This window comes from Hoplias malabaricus, chromosome 2 (assembly GCF_029633855.1).
Source record: "Hoplias malabaricus isolate fHopMal1 chromosome 2, fHopMal1.hap1, whole genome shotgun sequence".
In the NCBI taxonomy this organism is placed as follows: domain Eukaryota; kingdom Metazoa; phylum Chordata; class Actinopteri; order Characiformes; family Erythrinidae; genus Hoplias; species Hoplias malabaricus.
The window spans coordinates 15,125,187-15,146,004 of record NC_089801.1 but is presented as its reverse complement, the minus strand read 5'-3'; the positions used below and the strand labels follow the sequence as shown (position 1 = coordinate 15,146,004).

The 20,818-nt window shown below is 50.1% G+C and overlaps 44 non-coding genes across 44 annotated transcripts; all 44 read right to left on the bottom strand.

The window, feature by feature from the left end:
* Positions 1-84: 84 nt before the first annotated feature.
* Positions 85-248, bottom strand: LOC136687959 (U1 spliceosomal RNA). The gene has a single exon (XR_010800675.1). It is a non-coding gene; the product is annotated as a U1 spliceosomal RNA (small nuclear RNA).
* A 263-nt stretch (positions 249-511) lies between these two features.
* Positions 512-618, bottom strand: LOC136688976 (U6 spliceosomal RNA). Its single transcript, XR_010801658.1, has one exon. It is a non-coding gene; the product is annotated as a U6 spliceosomal RNA (small nuclear RNA).
* Positions 619-1,039: 421 nt separating this feature from the next.
* Positions 1,040-1,203, bottom strand: LOC136687927 (U1 spliceosomal RNA). The gene has a single exon (XR_010800645.1). It is a non-coding gene; the product is annotated as a U1 spliceosomal RNA (small nuclear RNA).
* A 263-nt stretch (positions 1,204-1,466) lies between these two features.
* On the bottom strand, positions 1,467-1,573 carry LOC136688975 (U6 spliceosomal RNA). The gene has a single exon (XR_010801657.1). It is a non-coding gene; the product is annotated as a U6 spliceosomal RNA (small nuclear RNA).
* A 421-nt stretch (positions 1,574-1,994) lies between these two features.
* LOC136687926 (U1 spliceosomal RNA) lies at positions 1,995-2,158 on the bottom strand. Its single transcript, XR_010800644.1, has one exon. It is a non-coding gene; the product is annotated as a U1 spliceosomal RNA (small nuclear RNA).
* A 263-nt stretch (positions 2,159-2,421) lies between these two features.
* LOC136688974 (U6 spliceosomal RNA) lies at positions 2,422-2,528 on the bottom strand. The gene has a single exon (XR_010801656.1). It is a non-coding gene; the product is annotated as a U6 spliceosomal RNA (small nuclear RNA).
* Positions 2,529-2,950: 422 nt separating this feature from the next.
* LOC136688009 (U1 spliceosomal RNA) lies at positions 2,951-3,114 on the bottom strand. Its single transcript, XR_010800723.1, has one exon. It is a non-coding gene; the product is annotated as a U1 spliceosomal RNA (small nuclear RNA).
* Positions 3,115-3,377: 263 nt separating this feature from the next.
* On the bottom strand, positions 3,378-3,484 carry LOC136688973 (U6 spliceosomal RNA). Its single transcript, XR_010801655.1, has one exon. It is a non-coding gene; the product is annotated as a U6 spliceosomal RNA (small nuclear RNA).
* A 421-nt stretch (positions 3,485-3,905) lies between these two features.
* Positions 3,906-4,069, bottom strand: LOC136687958 (U1 spliceosomal RNA). Its single transcript, XR_010800674.1, has one exon. It is a non-coding gene; the product is annotated as a U1 spliceosomal RNA (small nuclear RNA).
* A 263-nt stretch (positions 4,070-4,332) lies between these two features.
* On the bottom strand, positions 4,333-4,439 carry LOC136688972 (U6 spliceosomal RNA). The gene has a single exon (XR_010801654.1). It is a non-coding gene; the product is annotated as a U6 spliceosomal RNA (small nuclear RNA).
* A 421-nt stretch (positions 4,440-4,860) lies between these two features.
* On the bottom strand, positions 4,861-5,024 carry LOC136687925 (U1 spliceosomal RNA). The gene has a single exon (XR_010800643.1). It is a non-coding gene; the product is annotated as a U1 spliceosomal RNA (small nuclear RNA).
* Positions 5,025-5,287: 263 nt separating this feature from the next.
* LOC136688971 (U6 spliceosomal RNA) lies at positions 5,288-5,394 on the bottom strand. The gene has a single exon (XR_010801653.1). It is a non-coding gene; the product is annotated as a U6 spliceosomal RNA (small nuclear RNA).
* Positions 5,395-5,815: 421 nt separating this feature from the next.
* LOC136687924 (U1 spliceosomal RNA) lies at positions 5,816-5,979 on the bottom strand. The gene has a single exon (XR_010800642.1). It is a non-coding gene; the product is annotated as a U1 spliceosomal RNA (small nuclear RNA).
* A 263-nt stretch (positions 5,980-6,242) lies between these two features.
* On the bottom strand, positions 6,243-6,349 carry LOC136688970 (U6 spliceosomal RNA). The gene has a single exon (XR_010801652.1). It is a non-coding gene; the product is annotated as a U6 spliceosomal RNA (small nuclear RNA).
* Positions 6,350-6,771: 422 nt separating this feature from the next.
* LOC136688008 (U1 spliceosomal RNA) lies at positions 6,772-6,935 on the bottom strand. Its single transcript, XR_010800722.1, has one exon. It is a non-coding gene; the product is annotated as a U1 spliceosomal RNA (small nuclear RNA).
* A 263-nt stretch (positions 6,936-7,198) lies between these two features.
* LOC136688969 (U6 spliceosomal RNA) lies at positions 7,199-7,305 on the bottom strand. Its single transcript, XR_010801651.1, has one exon. It is a non-coding gene; the product is annotated as a U6 spliceosomal RNA (small nuclear RNA).
* Positions 7,306-7,726: 421 nt separating this feature from the next.
* On the bottom strand, positions 7,727-7,890 carry LOC136687957 (U1 spliceosomal RNA). The gene has a single exon (XR_010800673.1). It is a non-coding gene; the product is annotated as a U1 spliceosomal RNA (small nuclear RNA).
* A 263-nt stretch (positions 7,891-8,153) lies between these two features.
* On the bottom strand, positions 8,154-8,260 carry LOC136688968 (U6 spliceosomal RNA). Its single transcript, XR_010801650.1, has one exon. It is a non-coding gene; the product is annotated as a U6 spliceosomal RNA (small nuclear RNA).
* Positions 8,261-8,681: 421 nt separating this feature from the next.
* On the bottom strand, positions 8,682-8,845 carry LOC136687923 (U1 spliceosomal RNA). The gene has a single exon (XR_010800641.1). It is a non-coding gene; the product is annotated as a U1 spliceosomal RNA (small nuclear RNA).
* Positions 8,846-9,108: 263 nt separating this feature from the next.
* On the bottom strand, positions 9,109-9,215 carry LOC136688967 (U6 spliceosomal RNA). The gene has a single exon (XR_010801649.1). It is a non-coding gene; the product is annotated as a U6 spliceosomal RNA (small nuclear RNA).
* A 421-nt stretch (positions 9,216-9,636) lies between these two features.
* On the bottom strand, positions 9,637-9,800 carry LOC136687964 (U1 spliceosomal RNA). Its single transcript, XR_010800680.1, has one exon. It is a non-coding gene; the product is annotated as a U1 spliceosomal RNA (small nuclear RNA).
* Positions 9,801-10,063: 263 nt separating this feature from the next.
* On the bottom strand, positions 10,064-10,170 carry LOC136688966 (U6 spliceosomal RNA). Its single transcript, XR_010801648.1, has one exon. It is a non-coding gene; the product is annotated as a U6 spliceosomal RNA (small nuclear RNA).
* Positions 10,171-10,591: 421 nt separating this feature from the next.
* On the bottom strand, positions 10,592-10,755 carry LOC136687921 (U1 spliceosomal RNA). Its single transcript, XR_010800640.1, has one exon. It is a non-coding gene; the product is annotated as a U1 spliceosomal RNA (small nuclear RNA).
* A 263-nt stretch (positions 10,756-11,018) lies between these two features.
* LOC136688965 (U6 spliceosomal RNA) lies at positions 11,019-11,125 on the bottom strand. Its single transcript, XR_010801647.1, has one exon. It is a non-coding gene; the product is annotated as a U6 spliceosomal RNA (small nuclear RNA).
* A 422-nt stretch (positions 11,126-11,547) lies between these two features.
* Positions 11,548-11,711, bottom strand: LOC136687993 (U1 spliceosomal RNA). The gene has a single exon (XR_010800708.1). It is a non-coding gene; the product is annotated as a U1 spliceosomal RNA (small nuclear RNA).
* A 263-nt stretch (positions 11,712-11,974) lies between these two features.
* LOC136688964 (U6 spliceosomal RNA) lies at positions 11,975-12,081 on the bottom strand. The gene has a single exon (XR_010801646.1). It is a non-coding gene; the product is annotated as a U6 spliceosomal RNA (small nuclear RNA).
* A 421-nt stretch (positions 12,082-12,502) lies between these two features.
* LOC136687956 (U1 spliceosomal RNA) lies at positions 12,503-12,666 on the bottom strand. Its single transcript, XR_010800672.1, has one exon. It is a non-coding gene; the product is annotated as a U1 spliceosomal RNA (small nuclear RNA).
* Positions 12,667-12,929: 263 nt separating this feature from the next.
* On the bottom strand, positions 12,930-13,036 carry LOC136688962 (U6 spliceosomal RNA). Its single transcript, XR_010801645.1, has one exon. It is a non-coding gene; the product is annotated as a U6 spliceosomal RNA (small nuclear RNA).
* A 421-nt stretch (positions 13,037-13,457) lies between these two features.
* On the bottom strand, positions 13,458-13,621 carry LOC136687920 (U1 spliceosomal RNA). The gene has a single exon (XR_010800639.1). It is a non-coding gene; the product is annotated as a U1 spliceosomal RNA (small nuclear RNA).
* Positions 13,622-13,884: 263 nt separating this feature from the next.
* Positions 13,885-13,991, bottom strand: LOC136688961 (U6 spliceosomal RNA). Its single transcript, XR_010801644.1, has one exon. It is a non-coding gene; the product is annotated as a U6 spliceosomal RNA (small nuclear RNA).
* Positions 13,992-14,415: 424 nt separating this feature from the next.
* LOC136687919 (U1 spliceosomal RNA) lies at positions 14,416-14,579 on the bottom strand. The gene has a single exon (XR_010800638.1). It is a non-coding gene; the product is annotated as a U1 spliceosomal RNA (small nuclear RNA).
* Positions 14,580-14,842: 263 nt separating this feature from the next.
* Positions 14,843-14,949, bottom strand: LOC136688960 (U6 spliceosomal RNA). Its single transcript, XR_010801643.1, has one exon. It is a non-coding gene; the product is annotated as a U6 spliceosomal RNA (small nuclear RNA).
* Positions 14,950-15,370: 421 nt separating this feature from the next.
* LOC136687918 (U1 spliceosomal RNA) lies at positions 15,371-15,534 on the bottom strand. The gene has a single exon (XR_010800637.1). It is a non-coding gene; the product is annotated as a U1 spliceosomal RNA (small nuclear RNA).
* Positions 15,535-15,797: 263 nt separating this feature from the next.
* Positions 15,798-15,904, bottom strand: LOC136689024 (U6 spliceosomal RNA). The gene has a single exon (XR_010801703.1). It is a non-coding gene; the product is annotated as a U6 spliceosomal RNA (small nuclear RNA).
* A 421-nt stretch (positions 15,905-16,325) lies between these two features.
* Positions 16,326-16,489, bottom strand: LOC136687917 (U1 spliceosomal RNA). Its single transcript, XR_010800636.1, has one exon. It is a non-coding gene; the product is annotated as a U1 spliceosomal RNA (small nuclear RNA).
* A 263-nt stretch (positions 16,490-16,752) lies between these two features.
* LOC136688959 (U6 spliceosomal RNA) lies at positions 16,753-16,859 on the bottom strand. The gene has a single exon (XR_010801642.1). It is a non-coding gene; the product is annotated as a U6 spliceosomal RNA (small nuclear RNA).
* A 421-nt stretch (positions 16,860-17,280) lies between these two features.
* On the bottom strand, positions 17,281-17,444 carry LOC136687916 (U1 spliceosomal RNA). Its single transcript, XR_010800635.1, has one exon. It is a non-coding gene; the product is annotated as a U1 spliceosomal RNA (small nuclear RNA).
* A 263-nt stretch (positions 17,445-17,707) lies between these two features.
* Positions 17,708-17,814, bottom strand: LOC136688958 (U6 spliceosomal RNA). The gene has a single exon (XR_010801641.1). It is a non-coding gene; the product is annotated as a U6 spliceosomal RNA (small nuclear RNA).
* Positions 17,815-18,235: 421 nt separating this feature from the next.
* LOC136687915 (U1 spliceosomal RNA) lies at positions 18,236-18,399 on the bottom strand. The gene has a single exon (XR_010800634.1). It is a non-coding gene; the product is annotated as a U1 spliceosomal RNA (small nuclear RNA).
* Positions 18,400-18,662: 263 nt separating this feature from the next.
* Positions 18,663-18,769, bottom strand: LOC136688957 (U6 spliceosomal RNA). Its single transcript, XR_010801640.1, has one exon. It is a non-coding gene; the product is annotated as a U6 spliceosomal RNA (small nuclear RNA).
* A 421-nt stretch (positions 18,770-19,190) lies between these two features.
* On the bottom strand, positions 19,191-19,354 carry LOC136687999 (U1 spliceosomal RNA). Its single transcript, XR_010800714.1, has one exon. It is a non-coding gene; the product is annotated as a U1 spliceosomal RNA (small nuclear RNA).
* Positions 19,355-19,617: 263 nt separating this feature from the next.
* LOC136688956 (U6 spliceosomal RNA) lies at positions 19,618-19,724 on the bottom strand. The gene has a single exon (XR_010801639.1). It is a non-coding gene; the product is annotated as a U6 spliceosomal RNA (small nuclear RNA).
* Positions 19,725-20,145: 421 nt separating this feature from the next.
* Positions 20,146-20,309, bottom strand: LOC136687914 (U1 spliceosomal RNA). The gene has a single exon (XR_010800633.1). It is a non-coding gene; the product is annotated as a U1 spliceosomal RNA (small nuclear RNA).
* Positions 20,310-20,572: 263 nt separating this feature from the next.
* Positions 20,573-20,679, bottom strand: LOC136688955 (U6 spliceosomal RNA). The gene has a single exon (XR_010801638.1). It is a non-coding gene; the product is annotated as a U6 spliceosomal RNA (small nuclear RNA).
* Positions 20,680-20,818: the final 139 nt, after the last annotated feature.

Here is a 20,818-nt window from a genome sequence, read left to right as displayed (position 1 = left end):
TCCCTCCTGGTAAATCTTCTTTGAGCAACACCGCAGCTTGCGCTATAGTACTGATTCAGGTCTGTCTTTGGAAGGAGATTTTGTCAGGGGAGAGCGCGAACGCAGTCCCCCACTACCAGAAATTATGCAGTCGAGATTCCCACATTTGGAGAATTCGCAAGGGTCAGCTCAGCCGGAGTGCAATGGCTGAGCCTCGCCTTGGGTGAACCACCTTTGTGATCATGGTGTCGCCCCTGCCAGGTAAGTATAAATTCCTTGCAGCAATCTGGCAGGATCCTGTTGATCCCACAGGATGCAGGAAGAGGGTGCGGTGCAGAGAGGTGGTGGGGGAGGGCTTGAGGACTTCCTAGCCCCACCCACCATGCTGATGGAAATGTGATTGTCTTGTGAATGTCTGTGGCCTCTTGTGGTCTGACCAGGCATAGGTTTAGCTCTCCTGGCAGCCACCTTTAACACTATTGCTTGAGGATCTTCTGAAGCAGAGACACGCTGCGTTTCCGGTGTGATGGTGCAAAATATGGAACGCCTCACGGATTTGCGTGTCATCCTTTCGCAGGGGCCATGCTAATCTTCTCTGTATCGATCCAATTTTAGTATATGTGCTGCCGTAGCAAGCACAACGTGGACTTCTCACAGGGCCCACATGTACCTGCCGCATGTCCGCAAGCGTTCTGCAATGGGGTAGGTCTCCGAAATGCCTCTCCTTGCTGGTAAAAGTTGGCCCCCTCTGCCTAGTGGTGTGCCAGGCAACCGTAAAAAGACATAAATAAAAAAAACACAAAAGAAAAAAAAATGAAAAATAAAACACACAACTAAAAAAACCCAAAAACAAACAAACCTCAACCACAGCTGACACACATGGAGCTATGCTTGCAGAGAGTGTCTCCAAGTTAGTCTTGGGGACTCACCGATCCTGGGAGCCTGATAAGTATGTGAGCTTTCTCCCTGATCGCATTCCCTCCTGGTAAATCTTCTTTGAGCAACACCGCAGCTTGCGCTATAGTACTGATTCAGGTCTGTCTTTGGAACGAGATTTTGTCAGGGGAGAGCGCGAACGCAGTCCCCCACTACCAGAAATTATGCAGTCGAGATTCCCACATTTGGGGAATTCGCAAGGGTCAGCTCAGCCGGAGTGCAATGGCTGAGCCTCGCCTTGGGTGAACCACCTTTGTGATCATGGTGTCGCCCCTGCCAGGTAAGTATAAGTTCCTTGCAGCAATCTGGCAGGATCCTGTTGATCCCACAGGATGCAGGAAGAGGGTGCGGTGCAGAGAGGTGGTGGGGGAGGGCTTGAGGACTTCCTAGCCCCACCCACCATGCTGATGGAAATGTGATTGTCTTGTGAATGTCTGTGGCCTCTTGTGGTCTGACCAGGCATAGGTTTAGCTCTCCTGGCAGCCACCTTTAACACTATTGCTTGAGGATCTTCTGAAGCAGAGACACGCTGCGTTTCCGGTGTGATGGTGCAAAATATGGAACGCCTCACGGATTTGCGTGTCATCCTTTCGCAGGGGCCATGCTAATCTTCTCTGTATCGATCCAATTTTAGTATATGTGCTGCCGTAGCAAGCACAACGTGGACTTCTCACAGGGCCCACATGTACCTGCCGCATGTCCGCAAGCGTTCTGCAATGGGGTAGGTCTCCGAAATGCCTCTCCTTGCTGGTAAAAGTTGGCCCCCTCTGCCTAGTGGTGTGCCAGGCAACCGTAAAAAGACATAAATAAAAAAAACACAAAAGAAAAAAAAATGAAAAATAAAACACACAACTAAAAAAACCCAAAAACAAACAAACCTCAACCACAGCTGACACACATGGAGCTATGCTTGCAGAGAGTGTCTCCAAGTTAGTCTTGGGGACTCACCGATCCTGGGAGCCTGATAAGTATGTGAGCTTTCTCCCTGATCGCATTCCCTCCTGGTAAATCTTCTTTGAGCAACACCGCAGCTTGCGCTATAGTACTGATTCAGGTCTGTCTTTGGAACGAGATCTTGTCAGGGGAGAGCGCGAACGCAGTCCCCCACTACCAGAAATTATGCAGTCGAGATTCCCACATTTGGGGAATTCGCAAGGGTCAGCTCAGCCGGAGTGCAATGGCTGAGCCTCGCCTTGGGTGAACCACCTTTGTGATCATGGTGTCGCCCCTGCCAGGTAAGTATAACTTCCTTGCAGCAATCTGGCAGGATCCTGTTGATCCCACAGGATGCAGGAAGAGGGTGTGGTGCAGAGAGGTGGTGGGGGAGGGCTTGAGGACTTCCTAGCCCCGCCCACCATGCTGATGGAAATGTGATTGTCTTGTGAATGTCTGTGGCCTCTTGTGGTCTGACCAGGCATAGGTTTAGCTCTCCTGGCAGCCACCTTTAACACTATTGCTTGAGGATCTTCTGAAGCAGAGACACGCTGCGTTTCCGGTGTGATGGTGCAAAATATGGAACGCCTCACGGATTTGCGTGTCATCCTTTCGCAGGGGCCATGCTAATCTTCTCTGTATCGATCCAATTTTAGTATATGTGCTGCCGTAGCAAGCACAACGTGGACTTCTCACAGGGCCCACATGTACCTGCCGCATGTCCGCAAGCGTTCTGCAATGGGGTAGGTCTCCGAAATGCCTCTCCTTGCTGGTAAAAGTTGGCCCCCTCTGCCTAGTGGTGTGCCAGGCAACCGTAAAAAGACATAAATAAAAAAAACACAAAAGAAAAAAAAATGAAAAATAAAACACACAACTAAAAAAACCCAAAAAACAAACAAACCTCAACCACAGCTGACACACATGGAGCTATGCTTGCAGAGAGTGTCTCCAAGTTAGTCTTGGGGACTCACCGATCCTGGGAGCCTGATAAGTATGTGAGCTTTCTCCCTGATCGCATTCCCTCCTGGTAAATCTTCTTTGAGCAACACCGCAGCTTGCGCTATAGTACTGATTCAGGTCTGTCTTTGGAAGGAGATTTTGTCAGGGGAGAGCGCGAACGCAGTCCCCCACTACCAGAAATTATGCAGTCGAGATTCCCACATTTGGGGACTTCGCAAGGGTCAGCTCAGCCGGAGTGTAATGGCTGAGCCTCGCCTTGGGTGAACCACCTTTGTGATCATGGTGTCGCCCCTGCCAGATAAGTATAAGTTCCTTGCAGCAATCTGGCAGGATCCTGTTGATCCCACAGGATGCAGGAAGAGGGTGCGGTGCAGAGAGGTGGTGGGGGAGGGCTTGAGGACTTCCTAGCCCCACCCACCATGCTGATGGAAATGTGATTGTCTTGTGAATGTCTGTGGCCTCTTGTGGTCTGACCAGGCATAGGTTTAGCTCTCCTGGCAGCCACCTTTAACACTATTGCTTGAGGATCTTCTGAAGCAGAGACACGCTGCGTTTCCGGTGTGATGGTGCAAAATATGGAACGCCTCACGGATTTGCGTGTCATCCTTTCGCAGGGGCCATGCTAATCTTCTCTGTATCGATCCAATTTTAGTATATGTGCTGCCGTAGCAAGCACAACGTGGACTTCTCACAGGGCCCACATGTACCTGCCGCATGTCCGCAAGCGTTCTGCAATGGGGTAGGTCTCCGAAATGCCTCTCCTTGCTGGTAAAAGTTGGCCCCCTCTGCCTAGTGGTGTGCCAGGCAACCGTAAAAAGACATAAATAAAAAAAACACAAAAGAAAAAAAAATGAAAAATAAAACACACAACTAAAAAAACCCAAAAACAAACAAACCTCAACCACAGCTGACACACATGGAGCTATGCTTGCAGAGAGTGTCTCCAAGTTAGTCTTGGGGACTCAACGATCCTGGGAGCCTGATAAGTATGTGAGCTTTCTCCCTGATCGCATTCCCTCCTGGTAAATCTTCTTTGAGCAACACCGCAGCTTGCGCTATAGTACTGATTCAGGTCTGTCTTTGGAACGAGATTTTGCCAGGGGAGAGCGCGAACGCAGTCCCCCACTACCAGAAATTATGCAGTCGAGATTCCCACATTTGGAGAATTCGCAAGGGTCAGCTCAGCCGGAGTGCAATGGCTGAGCCTCGCCTTGGGTGAACCACCTTTGTGATCATGGTGTCGCCCCTGCCAGGTAAGTATAAATTCCTTGCAGCAATCTGGCAGGATCCTGTTGATCCCACAGGATGCAGGAAGAGGGTGCGGTGCAGAGAGGTGGTGGGGGAGGGCTTGAGGACTTCCTAGCCCCACCCACCATGCTGATGGAAATGTGATTGTCTTGTGAATGTCTGTGGCCTCTTGTGGTCTGACCAGGCATAGGTTTAGCTCTCCTGGCAGCCACCTTTAACACTATTGCTTGAGGATCTTCTGAAGCAGAGACACGCTGCGTTTCCGGTGTGATGGTGCAAAATATGGAACGCCTCACGGATTTGCGTGTCATCCTTTCGCAGGGGCCATGCTAATCTTCTCTGTATCGATCCAATTTTAGTATATGTGCTGCCGTAGCAAGCACAACGTGGACTTCTCACAGGGCCCACATGTACCTGCCGCATGTCCGCAAGCGTTCTGCAATGGGGTAGGTCTCCGAAATGCCTCTCCTTGCTGGTAAAAGTTGGCCCCCTCTGCCTAGTGGTGTGCCAGGCAACCGTAAAAAGACATAAATAAAAAAAACACAAAAGAAAAAAAAATGAAAAATAAAACACACAACTAAAAAAACCCAAAAACAAACAAACCTCAACCACAGCTGACACACATGGAGCTATGCTTGCAGAGAGTGTCTCCAAGTTAGTCTTGGGGACTCACCGATCCTGGGAGCCTGATAAGTATGTGAGCTTTCTCCCTGATCGCATTCCCTCCTGGTAAATCTTCTTTGAGCAACACCGCAGCTTGCGCTATAGTACTGATTCAGGTCTGTCTTTGGAACGAGATTTTGTCAGGGGAGAGCGCGAACGCAGTCCCCCACTACCAGAAATTATGCAGTCGAGATTCCCACATTTGGGGAATTCGCAAGGGTCAGCTCAGCCGGAGTGCAATGGCTGAGCCTCGCCTTGGGTGAACCACCTTTGTGATCATGGTGTCGCCCCTGCCAGGTAAGTATAAGTTCCTTGCAGCAATCTGGCAGGATCCTGTTGATCCCACAGGATGCAGGAAGAGGGTGCGGTGCAGAGAGGTGGTGGGGGAGGGCTTGAGGACTTCCTAGCCCCACCCACCATGCTGATGGAAATGTGATTGTCTTGTGAATGTCTGTGGCCTCTTGTGGTCTGACCAGGCATAGGTTTAGCTCTCCTGGCAGCCACCTTTAACACTATTGCTTGAGGATCTTCTGAAGCAGAGACACGCTGCGTTTCCGGTGTGATGGTGCAAAATATGGAACGCCTCACGGATTTGCGTGTCATCCTTTCGCAGGGGCCATGCTAATCTTCTCTGTATCGATCCAATTTTAGTATATGTGCTGCCGTAGCAAGCACAACGTGGACTTCTCACAGGGCCCACATGTACCTGCCGCATGTCCGCAAGCGTTCTGCAATGGGGTAGGTCTCCGAAATGCCTCTCCTTGCTGGTAAAAGTTGGCCCCCTCTGCCTAGTGGTGTGCCAGGCAACCGTAAAAAGACATAAATAAAAAAAACACAAAAGAAAAAAAAATGAAAAATAAAACACACAACTAAAAAAACCCAAAAACAAACAAACCTCAACCACAGCTGACACACATGGAGCTATGCTTGCAGAGAGTGTCTCCAAGTTAGTCTTGGGGACTCACCGATCCTGGGAGCCTGATAAGTATGTGAGCTTTCTCCCTGATCGCATTCCCTCCTGGTAAATCTTCTTTGAGCAACACCGCAGCTTGCGCTATAGTACTGATTCAGGTCTGTCTTTGGAACGAGATCTTGTCAGGGGAGAGCGCGAACGCAGTCCCCCACTACCAGAAATTATGCAGTCGAGATTCCCACATTTGGGGAATTCGCAAGGGTCAGCTCAGCCGGAGTGCAATGGCTGAGCCTCGCCTTGGGTGAACCACCTTTGTGATCATGGTGTCGCCCCTGCCAGGTAAGTATAACTTCCTTGCAGCAATCTGGCAGGATCCTGTTGATCCCACAGGATGCAGGAAGAGGGTGTGGTGCAGAGAGGTGGTGGGGGAGGGCTTGAGGACTTCCTAGCCCCGCCCACCATGCTGATGGAAATGTGATTGTCTTGTGAATGTCTGTGGCCTCTTGTGGTCTGACCAGGCATAGGTTTAGCTCTCCTGGCAGCCACCTTTAACACTATTGCTTGAGGATCTTCTGAAGCAGAGACACGCTGCGTTTCCGGTGTGATGGTGCAAAATATGGAACGCCTCACGGATTTGCGTGTCATCCTTTCGCAGGGGCCATGCTAATCTTCTCTGTATCGATCCAATTTTAGTATATGTGCTGCCGTAGCAAGCACAACGTGGACTTCTCACAGGGCCCACATGTACCTGCCGCATGTCCGCAAGCGTTCTGCAATGGGGTAGGTCTCCGAAATGCCTCTCCTTGCTGGTAAAAGTTGGCCCCCTCTGCCTAGTGGTGTGCCAGGCAACCGTAAAAAGACATAAATAAAAAAAACACAAAAGAAAAAAAAATGAAAAATAAAACACACAACTAAAAAAACCCAAAAAACAAACAAACCTCAACCACAGCTGACACACATGGAGCTATGCTTGCAGAGAGTGTCTCCAAGTTAGTCTTGGGGACTCACCGATCCTGGGAGCCTGATAAGTATGTGAGCTTTCTCCCTGATCGCATTCCCTCCTGGTAAATCTTCTTTGAGCAACACCGCAGCTTGCGCTATAGTACTGATTCAGGTCTGTCTTTGGAAGGAGATTTTGTCAGGGGAGAGCGCGAACGCAGTCCCCCACTACCAGAAATTATGCAGTCGAGATTCCCACATTTGGGGACTTCGCAAGGGTCAGCTCAGCCGGAGTGTAATGGCTGAGCCTCGCCTTGGGTGAACCACCTTTGTGATCATGGTGTCGCCCCTGCCAGATAAGTATAAGTTCCTTGCAGCAATCTGGCAGGATCCTGTTGATCCCACAGGATGCAGGAAGAGGGTGCGGTGCAGAGAGGTGGTGGGGGAGGGCTTGAGGACTTCCTAGCCCCACCCACCATGCTGATGGAAATGTGATTGTCTTGTGAATGTCTGTGGCCTCTTGTGGTCTGACCAGGCATAGGTTTAGCTCTCCTGGCAGCCACCTTTAACACTATTGCTTGAGGATCTTCTGAAGCAGAGACACGCTGCGTTTCCGGTGTGATGGTGCAAAATATGGAACGCCTCACGGATTTGCGTGTCATCCTTTCGCAGGGGCCATGCTAATCTTCTCTGTATCGATCCAATTTTAGTATATGTGCTGCCGTAGCAAGCACAACGTGGACTTCTCACAGGGCCCACATGTACCTGCCGCATGTCCGCAAGCGTTCTGCAATGGGGTAGGTCTCCGAAATGCCTCTCCTTGCTGGTAAAAGTTGGCCCCCTCTGCCTAGTGGTGTGCCAGGCAACCGTAAAAAGACATAAATAAAAAAAACACAAAAGAAAAAAAAATGAAAAATAAAACACACAACTAAAAAAACCCAAAAACAAACAAACCTCAACCACAGCTGACACACATGGAGCTATGCTTGCAGAGAGTGTCTCCAAGTTAGTCTTGGGGACTCAACGATCCTGGGAGCCTGATAAGTATGTGAGCTTTCTCCCTGATCGCATTCCCTCCTGGTAAATCTTCTTTGAGCAACACCGCAGCTTGCGCTATAGTACTGATTCAGGTCTGTCTTTGGAACGAGATTTTGCCAGGGGAGAGCGCGAACGCAGTCCCCCACTACCAGAAATTATGCAGTCGAGATTCCCACATTTGGAGAATTCGCAAGGGTCAGCTCAGCCGGAGTGCAATGGCTGAGCCTCGCCTTGGGTGAACCACCTTTGTGATCATGGTGTCGCCCCTGCCAGGTAAGTATAAATTCCTTGCAGCAATCTGGCAGGATCCTGTTGATCCCACAGGATGCAGGAAGAGGGTGCGGTGCAGAGAGGTGGTGGGGGAGGGCTTGAGGACTTCCTAGCCCCACCCACCATGCTGATGGAAATGTGATTGTCTTGTGAATGTCTGTGGCCTCTTGTGGTCTGACCAGGCATAGGTTTAGCTCTCCTGGCAGCCACCTTTAACACTATTGCTTGAGGATCTTCTGAAGCAGAGACACGCTGCGTTTCCGGTGTGATGGTGCAAAATATGGAACGCCTCACGGATTTGCGTGTCATCCTTTCGCAGGGGCCATGCTAATCTTCTCTGTATCGATCCAATTTTAGTATATGTGCTGCCGTAGCAAGCACAACGTGGACTTCTCACAGGGCCCACATGTACCTGCCGCATGTCCGCAAGCGTTCTGCAATGGGGTAGGTCTCCGAAATGCCTCTCCTTGCTGGTAAAAGTTGGCCCCCTCTGCCTAGTGGTGTGCCAGGCAACCGTAAAAAGACATAAATAAAAAAAACACAAAAGAAAAAAAAATGAAAAATAAAACACACAACTAAAAAAACCCAAAAACAAACAAACCTCAACCACAGCTGACACACATGGAGCTATGCTTGCAGAGAGTGTCTCCAAGTTAGTCTTGGGGACTCACCGATCCTGGGAGCCTGATAAGTATGTGAGCTTTCTCCCTGATCGCATTCCCTCCTGGTAAATCTTCTTTGAGCAACACCGCAGCTTGCGCTATAGTACTGATTCAGGTCTGTCTTTGGAACGAGATTTTGTCAGGGGAGAGCGCGAACGCAGTCCCCCACTACCAGAAATTATGCAGTCGAGATTCCCACATTTGGGGAATTCGCAAGGGTCAGCTCAGCCGGAGTGCAATGGCTGAGCCTCGCCTTGGGTGAACCACCTTTGTGATCATGGTGTCGCCCCTGCCAGGTAAGTATAACTTCCTTGCAGCAATCTGGCAGGATCCTGTTGATCCCACAGGATGCAGGAAGAGGGTGCGGTGCAGAGAGGTGGTGGGGGAGGGCTTGAGGACTTCCTAGCCCCGCCCACCATGCTGATGGAAATGTGATTGTCTTGTGAATGTCTGTGGCCTCTTGTGGTCTGACCAGGCATAGGTTTAGCTCTCCTGGCAGCCACCTTTAACACTATTGCTTGAGGATCTTCTGAAGCAGAGACACGCTGCGTTTCCGGTGTGATGGTGCAAAATATGGAACGCCTCACGGATTTGCGTGTCATCCTTTCGCAGGGGCCATGCTAATCTTCTCTGTATCGATCCAATTTTAGTATATGTGCTGCCGTAGCAAGCACAACGTGGACTTCTCACAGGGCCCACATGTACCTGCCGCATGTCCGCAAGCGTTCTGCAATGGGGTAGGTCTCCGAAATGCCTCTCCTTGCTGGTAAAAGTTGGCCCCCTCTGCCTAGTGGTGTGCCAGGCAATCGTAAAAAGACATAAATAAAAAAAACACAAAAGAAAAAAAAATGAAAAATAAAACACACAACTAAAAAAACCCAAAAACAAACAAACCTCAACCACAGCTGACACACATGGAGCTATGCTTGCAGAGAGTGTCTCCAAGTTAGTCTTGGGGACTCACCGATCCTGGGAGCCTGATAAGTATGTGAGCTTTCTCCCTGATCGCATTCCCTCCTGGTAAATCTTCTTTGAGCAACACCGCAGCTTGCGCTATAGTACTGATTCAGGTCTGTCTTTGGAAGGAGATTTTGTCAGGGGAGAGCGCGAACGCAGTCCCCCACTACCAGAAATTATGCAGTCGAGATTCCCACATTTGGGGACTTCGCAAGGGTCAGCTCAGCCGGAGTGCAATGGCTGAGCCTCGCCTTGGGTGAACCACCTTTGTGATCATGGTGTCGCCCCTGCCAGGTAAGTATAAGTTCCTTGCAGCAATCTGGCAGGATCCTGTTGATCCCACAGGATGCAGGAAGAGGGTGCGGTGCAGAGAGGTGGTGGGGGAGGGCTTGAGGACTTCCTAGCCCCGCCCACCATGCTGATGGAAATGTGATTGTCTTGTGAATGTCTGTGGCCTCTTGTGGTCTGACCAGGCATAGGTTTAGCTCTCCTGGCAGCCACCTTTAACACTATTGCTTGAGGATCTTCTGAAGCAGAGACACGCTGCGTTTCCGGTGTGATGGTGCAAAATATGGAACGCCTCACGGATTTGCGTGTCATCCTTTCGCAGGGGCCATGCTAATCTTCTCTGTATCGATCCAATTTTAGTATATGTGCTGCCGTAGCAAGCACAACGTGGACTTCTCACAGGGCCCACATGTACCTGCCGCATGTCCGCAAGCGTTCTGCAATGGGGTAGGTCTCCGAAATGCCTCTCCTTGCTGGTAAAAGTTGGCCCCCTCTGCCTAGTGGTGTGCCAGGCAACCGTAAAAAGACATAAATAAAAAAAACACAAAAGAAAAAAAAATGAAAAATAAAACACACAACTAAAAAAACCCAAAAACAAACAAACCTCAACCACAGCTGACACACATGGAGCTATGCTTGCAGAGAGTGTCTCCAAGTTAGTCTTGGGGACTCACCGATCCTGGGAGCCTGATAAGTATGTGAGCTTTCTCCCTGATCGCATTCCCTCCTGGTAAATCTTCTTTGAGCAACACCGCAGCTTGCGCTATAGTACTGATTCAGGTCTGTCTTTGGAACGAGATCTTGTCAGGGGAGAGCGCGAACGCAGTCCCCCACTACCAGAAATTATGCAGTCGAGATTCCCACATTTGGGGAATTCGCAAGGGTCAGCTCAGCCGGAGTGCAATGGCTGAGCCTCGCCTTGGGTGAACCACCTTTGTGATCATGGTGTCGCCCCTGCCAGGTAAGTATAACTTCCTTGCAGCAATCTGGCAGGATCCTGTTGATCCCACAGGATGCAGGAAGAGGGTGTGGTGCAGAGAGGTGGTGGGGGAGGGCTTGAGGACTTCCTAGCCCCGCCCACCATGCTGATGGAAATGTGATTGTCTTGTGAATGTCTGTGGCCTCTTGTGGTCTGACCAGGCATAGGTTTAGCTCTCCTGGCAGCCACCTTTAACACTATTGCTTGAGGATCTTCTGAAGCAGAGACACGCTGCGTTTCCGGTGTGATGGTGCAAAATATGGAACGCCTCACGGATTTGCGTGTCATCCTTTCGCAGGGGCCATGCTAATCTTCTCTGTATCGATCCAATTTTAGTATATGTGCTGCCGTAGCAAGCACAACGTGGACTTCTCACAGGGCCCACATGTACCTGCCGCATGTCCGCAAGCGTTCTGCAATGGGGTAGGTCTCCGAAATGCCTCTCCTTGCTGGTAAAAGTTGGCCCCCTCTGCCTAGTGGTGTGCCAGGCAACCGTAAAAAGACATAAATAAAAAAAACACAAAAGAAAAAAAAATGAAAAATAAAACACACAACTAAAAAAACCCAAAAAACAAACAAACCTCAACCACAGCTGACACACATGGAGCTATGCTTGCAGAGAGTGTCTCCAAGTTAGTCTTGGGGACTCACCGATCCTGGGAGCCTGATAAGTATGTGAGCTTTCTCCCTGATCGCATTCCCTCCTGGTAAATCTTCTTTGAGCAACACCGCAGCTTGCGCTATAGTACTGATTCAGGTCTGTCTTTGGAAGGAGATTTTGTCAGGGGAGAGCGCGAACGCAGTCCCCCACTACCAGAAATTATGCAGTCGAGATTCCCACATTTGGGGACTTCGCAAGGGTCAGCTCAGCCGGAGTGTAATGGCTGAGCCTCGCCTTGGGTGAACCACCTTTGTGATCATGGTGTCGCCCCTGCCAGGTAAGTATAAGTTCCTTGCAGCAATCTGGCAGGATCCTGTTGATCCCACAGGATGCAGGAAGAGGGTGCGGTGCAGAGAGGTGGTGGGGGAGGGCTTGAGGACTTCCTAGCCCCACCCACCATGCTGATGGAAATGTGATTGTCTTGTGAATGTCTGTGGCCTCTTGTGGTCTGACCAGGCATAGGTTTAGCTCTCCTGGCAGCCACCTTTAACACTATTGCTTGAGGATCTTCTGAAGCAGAGACACGCTGCGTTTCCGGTGTGATGGTGCAAAATATGGAACGCCTCACGGATTTGCGTGTCATCCTTTCGCAGGGGCCATGCTAATCTTCTCTGTATCGATCCAATTTTAGTATATGTGCTGCCGTAGCAAGCACAACGTGGACTTCTCACAGGGCCCACATGTACCTGCCGCATGTCCGCAAGCGTTCTGCAATGGGGTAGGTCTCCGAAATGCCTCTCCTTGCTGGTAAAAGTTGGCCCCCTCTGCCTAGTGGTGTGCCAGGCAACCGTAAAAAGACATAAATAAAAAAAACACAAAAGAAAAAAAAATGAAAAATAAAACACACAACTAAAAAAACCCAAAAACAAACAAACCTCAACCACAGCTGACACACATGGAGCTATGCTTGCAGAGAGTGTCTCCAAGTTAGTCTTGGGGACTCACCGATCCTGGGAGCCTGATAAGTATGTGAGCTTTCTCCCTGATCGCATTCCCTCCTGGTAAATCTTCTTTGAGCAACACCGCAGCTTGCGCTATAGTACTGATTCAGGTCTGTCTTTGGAACGAGATTTTGCCAGGGGAGAGCGCGAACGCAGTCCCCCACTACCAGAAATTATGCAGTCGAGATTCCCACATTTGGAGAATTCGCAAGGGTCAGCTCAGCCGGAGTGCAATGGCTGAGCCTCGCCTTGGGTGAACCACCTTTGTGATCATGGTGTCGCCCCTGCCAGGTAAGTATAAATTCCTTGCAGCAATCTGGCAGGATCCTGTTGATCCCACAGGATGCAGGAAGAGGGTGCGGTGCAGAGAGGTGGTGGGGGAGGGCTTGAGGACTTCCTAGCCCCACCCACCATGCTGATGGAAATGTGATTGTCTTGTGAATGTCTGTGGCCTCTTGTGGTCTGACCAGGCATAGGTTTAGCTCTCCTGGCAGCCACCTTTAACACTATTGCTTGAGGATCTTCTGAAGCAGAGACACGCTGCGTTTCCGGTGTGATGGTGCAAAATATGGAACGCCTCACGGATTTGCGTGTCATCCTTTCGCAGGGGCCATGCTAATCTTCTCTGTATCGATCCAATTTTAGTATATGTGCTGCCGTAGCAAGCACAACGTGGACTTCTCACAGGGCCCACATGTACCTGCCGCATGTCCGCAAGCGTTCTGCAATGGGGTAGGTCTCCGAAATGCCTCTCCTTGCTGGTAAAAGTTGGCCCCCTCTGCCTAGTGGTGTGCCAGGCAACCGTAAAAAGACATAAATAAAAAAAACACAAAAGAAAAAAAAATGAAAAATAAAACACACAACTAAAAAAACCCAAAAACAAACAAACCTCAACCACAGCTGACACACATGGAGCTATGCTTGCAGAGAGTGTCTCCAAGTTAGTCTTGGGGACTCACCGATCCTGGGAGCCTGATAAGTATGTGAGCTTTCTCCCTGATCGCATTCCCTCCTGGTAAATCTTCTTTGAGCAACACCGCAGCTTGCGCTATAGTACTGATTCAGGTCTGTCTTTGGAACGAGATTTTGTCAGGGGAGAGCGCGAACGCAGTCCCCCACTACCAGAAATTATGCAGTCGAGATTCCCACATTTGGGGAATTCGCAAGGGTCAGCTCAGCCGGAGTGCAATGGCTGAGCCTCGCCTTGGGTGAACCACCTTTGTGATCATGGTGTCGCCCCTGCCAGGTAAGTATAAATTCCTTGCAGCAATCTGGCAGGATCCTGTTGATCCCACAGGATGCAGGAAGAGGGTGCGGTGCAGAGAGGTGGTGGGGGAGGGCTTGAGGACTTCCTAGCCCCACCCACCATGCTGATGGAAATGTGATTGTCTTGTGAATGTCTGTGGCCTCTTGTGGTCTGACCAGGCATAGGTTTAGCTCTCCTGGCAGCCACCTTTAACACTATTGCTTGAGGATCTTCTGAAGCAGAGACACGCTGCGTTTCCGGTGTGATGGTGCAAAATATGGAACGCCTCACGGATTTGCGTGTCATCCTTTCGCAGGGGCCATGCTAATCTTCTCTGTATCGATCCAATTTTAGTATATGTGCTGCCGTAGCAAGCACAACGTGGACGTCTCACAGGGCCCACATGTACCTGCCGCATGTCCGCAAGCGTTCTGCAATGGGGTAGGTCTCCGAAATGCCTCTCCTTGCTGGTAAAAGTTGGCCCCCTCTGCCTAGTGGTGTGCCAGGCAACCGTAAAAAGACATAAATAAAAAAAAAACACAAAAGAAAAAAAAAATGAAAAATAAAACACACAACTAAAAAAACCCAAAAACAAACAAACCTCAACCACAGCTGACACACATGGAGCTATGCTTGCAGAGAGTGTCTCCAAGTTAGTCTTGGGGACTCACCGATCCTGGGAGCCTGATAAGTATGTGAGCTTTCTCCCTGATCGCATTCCCTCCTGGTAAATCTTCTTTGAGCAACACCGCAGCTTGCGCTATAGTACTGATTCAGGTCTGTCTTTGGAACGAGGTTTTGTCAGGGGAGAGCGCGAACGCAGTCCCCCACTACCAGAAATTATGCAGTCGAGATTCCCACATTTGGGGAATTCGCAAGGGTCAGCTCAGCCGGAGTGCAATGGCTGAGCCTCGCCTTGGGTGAACCACCTTTGTGATCATGGTGTCGCCCCTGCCAGGTAAGTATAAATTCCTTGCAGCAATCTGGCAGGATCCTGTTGATCCCACAGGATGCAGGAAGAGGGTGCGGTGCAGAGAGGTGGTGGGGGAGGGCTTGAGGACTTCCTAGCCCCACCCACCATGCTGATGGAAATGTGATTGTCTTGTGAATGTCTGTGGCCTCTTGTGGTCTGACCAGGCATAGGTTTAGCTCTCCTGGCAGCCACCTTTAACACTATTGCTTGAGGATCTTCTGAAGCAGAGACACGCTGCGTTTCCGGTGTGATGGTGCAAAATATGGAACGCCTCACGGATTTGCGTGTCATCCTTTCGCAGGGGCCATGCTAATCTTCTCTGTATCGATCCAATTTTAGTATATGTGCTGCCGTAGCAAGCACAACGTGGACTTCTCACAGGGCCCACATGTACCTGCCGCATGTCCGCAAGCGTTCTGCAATGGGGTAGGTCTCCGAAATGCCTCTCCTTGCTGGTAAAAGTTGGCCCCCTCTGCCTAGTGGTGTGCCAGGCAACCGTAAAAAGACATAAATAAAAAAAACACAAAAGAAAAAAAAATGAAAAATAAAACACACAACTAAAAAAACCCAAAAACAAACAAACCTCAACCACAGCTGACACACATGGAGCTATGCTTGCAGAGAGTGTCTCCAAGTTAGTCTTGGGGACTCACCGATCCTGGGAGCCTGATAAGTATGTGAGCTTTCTCCCTGATCGCATTCCCTCCTGGTAAATCTTCTTTGAGCAACACCGCAGCTTGCGCTATAGTACTGATTCAGGTCTGTCTTTGGAACAAGGTTTTGTCAGGGGAGAGCGCGAACGCAGTCCCCCACTACCAGAAATTATGCAGTCGAGATTCCCACATTTGGGGAATTCGCAAGGGTCAGCTCAGCCGGAGTGCAATGGCTGAGCCTCGCCTTGGGTGAACCACCTTTGTGATCATGGTGTCGCCCCTGCCAGGTAAGTATAAATTCCTTGCAGCAATCTGGCAGGATCCTGTTGATCCCACAGGATGCAGGAAGAGGGTGCGGTGCAGAGAGGTGGTGGGGGAGGGCTTGAGGACTTCCTAGCCCCACCCACCATGCTGATGGAAATGTGATTGTCTTGTGAATGTCTGTGGCCTCTTGTGGTCTGACCAGGCATAGGTTTAGCTCTCCTGGCAGCCACCTTTAACACTATTGCTTGAGGATCTTCTGAAGCAGAGACACGCTGCGTTTCCGGTGTGATGGTGCAAAATATGGAACGCCTCACGGATTTGCGTGTCATGCTTTCGCAGGGGCCATGCTAATCTTCTCTGTATCGATCCAATTTTAGTATATGTGCTGCCGTAGCAAGCACAACGTGGACTTCTCACAGGGCCCACATGTACCTGCCGCATGTCCGCAAGCGTTCTGCAATGGGGTAGGTCTCCGAAATGCCTCTCCTTGCTGGTAAAAGTTGGCCCCCTCTGCCTAGTGGTGTGCCAGGCAACCGTAAAAAGACATAAATAAAAAAAACACAAAAGAAAAAAAAATGAAAAATAAAACACACAACTAAAAAAACCCAAAAACAAACAAACCTCAACCACAGCTGACACACATGGAGCTATGCTTGCAGAGAGTGTCTCCAAGTCAGTCTTGGGGACTCACCGATCCTGGGAGCCTGATAAGTATGTGAGCTTTCTCCCTGATCGCATTCCCTCCTGGTAAATCTTCTTTGAGCAACACCGCAGCTTGCGCTATAGTACTGATTCAGGTCTGTCTTTGGAACGAGATTTTGTCAGGGGAGAGCGCGAACGCAGTCCCCCACTACCAGAAATTATGCAGTCGAGATTCCCACATTTGGGGAATTCGCAAGGGTCAGCTCAGCCGGAGTGCAATGGCTGAGCCTCGCCTTGGGTGAACCACCTTTGTGATCATGGTGTCGCCCCTGCCAGGTAAGTATAACTTCCTTGCAGCAATCTGGCAGGATCCTGTTGATCCCACAGGATGCAGGAAGAGGGTGCGGTGCAGAGAGGTGGTGGGGGAGGGCTTGAGGACTTCCTAGCCCCGCCCACCATGCTGATGGAAATGTGATTGTCTTGTGAATGTCTGTGGCCTCTTGTGGTCTGACCAGGCATAGGTTTAGCTCTCCTGGCAGCCACCTTTAACACTATTGCTTGAGGATCTTCTGAAGCAGAGACACGCTGCGTTTCCGGTGTGATGGTGCAAAATATGGAACGCCTCACGGATTTGCGTGTCATCCTTTCGCAGGGGCCATGCTAATCTTCTCTGTATCGATCCAATTTTAGTATATGTGCTGCCGTAGCAAGCACAACGTGGACTTCTCACAGGGCCCACATGTACCTGCCGCATGTCCGCAAGCGTTCTGCAATGGGGTAGGTCTCCGAAATGCCTCTCCTTGCTGGTAAAAGTTGGCCCCCTCTGCCTAGTGGTGTGCCAGGCAACCGTAAAAAGACATAAATAAAAAAAACACAAAAGAAAAAAAAATGAAAAATAAAACACACAACTAAAAAAACCCAAAAACAAACAAACCTCAACCACAGCTGACACACATGGAGCTATGCTTGCAGAGAGTGTCTCCAAGTTAGTCTTGGGGACTCACCGATCCTGGGAGCCTGATAAGTATGTGAGCTTTCTCCCTGATCGCATTCCCTCCTGGTAAATCTTCTTTGAGCAACACCGCAGCTTGCGCTATAGTACTGATTCAGGTCTGTCTTTGGAACGAGATTTTGTCAGGGGAGAGCGCGAACGCAGTCCCCCACTACCAGAAATTATGCAGTCGAGATTCCCACATTTGGGGAATTCGCAAGGGTCAGCTCAGCCGGAGTGCAATGGCTGAGCCTCGCCTTGGGTGAACCACCTTTGTGATCATGGTGTCGCCCCTGCCAGGTAAGTATAACTTCCTTGCAGCAATCTGGCAGGATCCTGTTGATCCCACAGGATGCAGGAAGAGGGTGCGGTGCAGAGAGGTGGTGGGGGAGGGCTTGAGGACTTCCTAGCCCCGCCCACCATGCTGATGGAAATGTGATTGTCTTGTGAATGTCTGTGGCCTCTTGTGGTCTGACCAGGCATAGGTTTAGCTCTCCTGGCAGCCACCTTTAACACTATTGCTTGAGGATCTTCTGAAGCAGAGACACGCTGCGTTTCCGGTGTGATGGTGCAAAATATGGAACGCCTCACGGATTTGCGTGTCATCCTTTCGCAGGGGCCATGCTAATCTTCTCTGTATCGATCCAATTTTAGTATATGTGCTGCCGTAGCAAGCACAACGTGGACTTCTCACAGGGCCCACATGTACCTGCCGCATGTCCGCAAGCGTTCTGCAATGGGGTAGGTCTCCGAAATGCCTCTCCTTGCTGGTAAAAGTTGGCCCCCTCTGCCTAGTGGTGTGCCAGGCAACCGTAAAAAGACATAAATAAAAAAAACACAAAAGAAAAAAAAATGAAAAATAAAACACACAACTAAAAAAACCCAAAAACAAACAAACCTCAACCACAGCTGACACACATGGAGCTATGCTTGCAGAGAGTGTCTCCAAGTTAGTCTTGGGGACTCACCGATCCTGGGAGCCTGATAAGTATGTGAGCTTTCTCCCTGATCGCATTCCCTCCTGGTAAATCTTCTTTGAGCAACACCGCAGCTTGCGCTATAGTACTGATTCAGGTCTGTCTTTGGAACGAGGTTTTGTCAGGGGAGAGCGCGAACGCAGTCCCCCACTACCAGAAATTATGCAGTCGAGATTCCCACATTTGGGGAATTCGCAAGGGTCAGCTCAGCCGGAGTGCAATGGCTGAGCCTCGCCTTGGGTGAACCACCTTTGTGATCATGGTGTCGCCCCTGCCAGGTAAGTATAAATTCCTTGCAGCAATCTGGCAGGATCCTGTTGATCCCACAGGATGCAGGAAGAGGGTGCGGTGCAGAGAGGTGGTGGGGGAGGGCTTGAGGACTTCCTAGCCCCACCCACCATGCTGATGGAAATGTGATTGTCTTGTGTATGTCTGTGGCCTCTTGTGGTCTGACCAGGCATAGGTTTAGCTCTCCTGGCAGCCACCTTTAACACTATTGCTTGAGGATCTTCTGAAGCAGAGACACGCTGCGTTTCCGGTGTGATGGTGCAAAATATGGAACGCCTCACGGATTTGCGTGTCATCCTTTCGCAGGGGCCATGCTAATCTTCTCTGTATCGATCCAATTTTAGTATATGTGCTGCCGTAGCAAGCACAACATGGACTTCTCACAGGGCCCACATGTACCTGCCGCATGTCCGCAAGCGTTCTGCAATGGGGTAGGTCTCCGAAATGCCTCTCCTTGCTGGTAAAAGTTGGCCCCCTCTGCCTAGTGGTGTGCCAGGCAACCGTAAAAAGACATAAATAAAAAAAACACAAAAGAAAAAAAAATGAAAAATAAAACACACAACTAAAAAAACCCAAAAACAAACAAACCTCAACCACAGCTGACACACATGGAGCTATGCTTGCAGAGAGTGTCTCCAAGTTAGTCTTGGGGACTCACCGATCCTGGGAGCCTGATAAGTATGTGAGCTTTCTCCCTGATCGCATTCCCTCCTGGTAAATCTTCTTTGAGCAACACCGCAGCTTGCGCTATAGTACTGATTCAGGTCTGTCTTTGGAACGAGATTTTGTCAGGGGAGAGCGCGAACACAGTCCCCCACTACCAGAAATTATGCAGTCGAGATTCCCACATTTGGGGAATTCGCAAGGGTCAGCTGAGCCGGAGTGCAATGGCTGAGCCTCGCCTTGGGTGAACCACCTTTGTGATCATGGTGTCGCCCCTGCCAGGTAAGTATAACTTCCTTGCAGCAATCTGGCAGGATCCTGTTGATCCCACAGGATGCAGGAAGAGGGTGCGGTGCAGAGAGGTGGTGGGGGAGGGCTTGAGGACTTCCTAGCCCCGCCCACCATGCTGATGGAAATGTGATTGTCTTGTGAATGTCTGTGGCCTCTTGTGGTCTGACCAGGCATAGGTTTAGCTCTCCTGGCAGCCACCTTTAACACTATTGCTTGAGGATCTTCTGAAGCAGAGACACGCTGCGTTTCCGGTGTGATGGTGCAAAATATGGAACGCCTCACGGATTTGCGTGTCATCCTTTCGCAGGGGCCATGCTAATCTTCTCTGTATCGATCCAATTTTAGTATATGTGCTGCCGTAGCAAGCACAACGTGGACTTCTCACAGGGCCCACATGTACCTGCCGCATGTCCGCAAGCGTTCTGCAATGGGGTAGGTCTCCGAAATGCCTCTCCTTGCTGGTAAAAGTTGGCCCCCTCTGCCTAGTGGTGTGCCAGGCAACCGTAAAAAGACATAAATAAAAAAAACACAAAAGAAAAAAAAATGAAAAATAAAACACACAACTAAAAAAACCCAAAAACAAACAAACCTCAACCACAGCTGACACACATGGAGCTATGCTTGCAGAGAGTGTCTCCAAGTTAGTCTTGGGGACTCACCGATCCTGGGAGCCTGATAAGTATGTGAGCTTTCTCCCTGATCGCATTCCCTCCTGGTAAATCTTCTTTGAGCAACACCGCAGCTTGCGCTATAGTACTGATTCAGGTCTGTCTTTGGAACGAGGTTTTGTCAGGGGAGAGCGCGAACGCAGTCCCCCACTACCAGAAATTATGCAGTCGAGATTCCCACATTTGGGGAATTCGCAAGGGTCAGCTCAGCCGGAGTGCAATGGCTGAGCCTCGCCTTGGGTGAACCACCTTTGTGATCATGGTGTCGCCCCTGCCAGGTAAGTATAAATTCCTTGCAGCAATCTGGCAGGATCCTGTTGATCCCACAGGATGCAGGAAGAGGGTGCGGTGCAGAGAGGTGGTGGGGGAGGGCTTGAGGACTTCCTAGCCCCACCCACCATGCTGATGGAAATGTGATTGTCTTGTGAATGTCTGTGGCCTCTTGTGGTCTGACCAGGCATAGGTTTAGCTCTCCTGGCAGCCACCTTTAACACTATTGCTTGAGGATCTTCTGAAGCAGAGACACGCTGCGTTTCCGGTGTGATGGTGCAAAATATGGAACGCCTCACGGATTTGCGTGTCATCCTTTCGCAGGGGCCATGCTAATCTTCTCTGTATCGATCCAATTTTAGTATATGTGCTGCCGTAGCAAGCACAACGTGGACTTCTCACAGGGCCCACATGTACCTGCCGCATGTCCGCAAGCGTTCTGCAATGGGGTAGGTCTCCGAAATGCCTCTCCTTGCTGGTAAAAGTTGGCCCCCTCTGCCTAGTGGTGTGCCAGGCAACCGTAAA